This window comes from Neophocaena asiaeorientalis, unplaced genomic scaffold, assembly GCF_003031525.2.
Source record: "Neophocaena asiaeorientalis asiaeorientalis breed wild unplaced genomic scaffold, Neophocaena_asiaeorientalis_V1.1 scaffold92, whole genome shotgun sequence".
Classification (NCBI taxonomy): Eukaryota; Metazoa; Chordata; class Mammalia; order Artiodactyla; family Phocoenidae; genus Neophocaena; species Neophocaena asiaeorientalis.
Window position 1 is genome coordinate 4,667,055 of NW_020174057.1, and position 2,864 is coordinate 4,669,918.

The window sequence follows — 2,864 nt, forward strand, 5'->3', positions numbered from 1 at the left end:
GGAAGAGCCTTACTAAACTTCTGGAACAACATTACTAAACATATATGTCTGGATTTGAAAACCATTAGCAATTAACATTGTACACTATCTAAAGCTTACATTTAGGACCAATATTTATTTCCTTTTTTTTTTTTTTTTTTTTTTCTCCTTGAGTACTCCCTAGATCCTCTCGGGGTAAAAGAGGAATGTCTTAAATCCATTTGTCTGTTAAAGGAAAGATTTTAAATGGTAAACACACACATACAATAAAAAACAGTGGGAGGAAAAACCCTTCAAGAATATGTGAGTTAAACTTTCTGTTAACTCTATTCAGCTGAATTTCAGAAGCATTCAGAAAGGGTCCAGCTGCTGCCTGGGAAGGCAGTTAAAAGTACTGGACATTTCAGGGCTTCCCTGGTGGCGCAGTGGTTGCGAGTCCGCCTGCCGATACAGGGCACACGGGTTCGTGCCCCGGTCCGGGAAAAACGCATATGCCGCGGAGCGGCTAGGCCCATGAGCTATGGCCACTGAGCCTGCGCGTCCGGAGCCTGTGCTCCGCAATGGGAGAGGCCACAACAGTGAGAGGCCCGCATACTGCAAAAAAAAAAAAAAAAAGTAGTGGACATTTCATAATGTATGCAAATGTTAAGTCATTACATAGTACACCTGAAACTAACATGATATATATCAAATATATTTCAATGAAAGAAAAAAAAAGTCGTGGAGAAAACATGAGCTGGGAGACAGGTCTGAGTTCAGATCCTAGCATTTTGTTTTATCTTCATTATTTCTATTTTGTAGATGAGTCAATTTAAGCTCAGAATTAGTGGGAGTCCAAGTTGGAGACTAGGCTTGAAGGAGAAAAACTTTCACCTGATTTCTAATGTAATGCTCAAGTGACTGATGATGTAAGGAAAATGAACAGAGCAGATGATTAAGGGTGGGTGGGGTTTAGAGGGATATCAGAAAATCTTGTTCTAGGGCTATGGTAATTTTAAAGATTTACTTGTTTCCCTATCTCCTTTTTGAGTAGTGAAAGAGGTTTCAGATCCCTAGTGAAGTAATTAGCATGACGTTTATTTTTAAGCACACTTATATCTGAAAAGTCCTAGAAGGAAACAAATGTACCTATTTCCCATTATTTTTGATGCATTGATGCATTTAATCAAAGAAAATAACTTCACAAGTCAATGCTTTTAAAGAATTTATTTTTATTATCCTTTAAAGTATTTATTTCACATGTAACTACCTAATTACTGTGTATGAATGAAAAAATAATCTAGAAGTTATTCTTTCAAGCCCCGTTTTACGTATTTCATTTAAACAGCAAAATTTTTTCTCCTACTGCTTTATAGTAAATTCTACTTTTCCTTCATTTCTATACCCTTTGGCTCAGTACTGTGTTTTGCAATATTGATGACCAAGTAAGATCAGGATATTTATTTCCATCTGGCAGAGTTCAGCTTCTGCCTCTTGTTTGCTTTCTCCATCTGCCCACCCAGCTCACCATCTTTTTCTTTTTCCTCCTCCTTAATGGAGTTCGGGTTAACCCTCTCGCAGGCCTAATCCTTTTAGCAGGCTTGCGCCTTCGTATTTTTTTTTTCCCCTAGTTTTGCAAGTAGGACTTCAAATAAACTTAAATGTCTGTGCGTAATACTTTCACAACCTTCACATTTTACCTTTTTTTGTTTTTCTAAAGAACAGCAGAAAGCTAAGGCTCAGATAGTTACTTGGATTAGAAAAAAAGGAAACAACCTTCGGTTTTGCGCGTAAACGGTGTAAAATGCATTACATAGATTTTTTTCTTTTTACAGACTAAACTTATTACGGTTGCCATACTTCTCTTCAGTAACAGGCTTTCTTATCAGTTTTAACCTGGATTCAGTAAGGTCTCCACTCTGACTCCTGAAGGTACTGAGACAGCAACCACAAAAGGCTTACTAACCTTTTATTTATTTTGCAATTAAACTTTGACAAAGACATCCCCCATTCCTCCCTAAGGGTGGAGCATAAACGGCTCTGTGGCGTCGGCTGCACGTTCGCGAGGGGAACTAGGCTCCGGAGGCTGCAGGATGCCCCGCAAGAGCCGGTTCTCCCTCCTTTTCTCCGCACTCCCTGTATCCTCAGCACTTGTACCCTCATCCCGCTGCCCCGTACGCTCTTCCGGCCTTTGGAACCAGCCACACAGACTCGGCGTGGGGACAGGATGTAAACACCGAGTACAGCTAGCGGCCGGTGCCGTGCAGGCCGATCCGTGCCGCCGGCGCGGGTGTAGACAGCCTGAGCCGGGCGGCTTTTATCTGCACAGCATTAAGCCTCCTTGCAGGCGAGCCCGGGCAGCGCACTCCAGAAGACGCGCTGGCGCGGCGCCTAGACTTGCTGAAGCGAGAAGGAGGGGCGAGGGCTGGGGGCGGGGCTTTCACACGCGCACCCTGTTTCCTCCGTCCCCCGCCACTGCTCCCCCTTCTCCGGCTGCCACTCGGGGGTTTATTTGTTTACAAGCGGATTACGTCAGCTCCTCCCTCTCTTCCCGGTCTATGGGCCCGCCCCCTGGCCCCTTTTTCCCGCCCCCTCCGGCTCCGAATCTGCTTGCGTCACAATGGTGCGATCTCCGGAATGGCTGGAGTCGGCCGTCACGCTCCCGCCACGCCACTTCCTTTCCGCGGCGCTATAAAAAGTGATGCACGGCCTCTGCTTCTCTTTGCCGGTCTAAGCTGGAAATGCAATTGTTTGAGCCTTCGGAAGCCGCGGAGCTGGAGGCGGAGGCGGTTGGGGAGGTCCGAGCGATGTGACGAGGCCGCCGTCGCTCATCTTTTCCTCTCTCCTGCCGCCTCCTGCCTCAAAAATAACTTTTTTACTATAAAGAAAGGAGAAAAAAAGTAGCC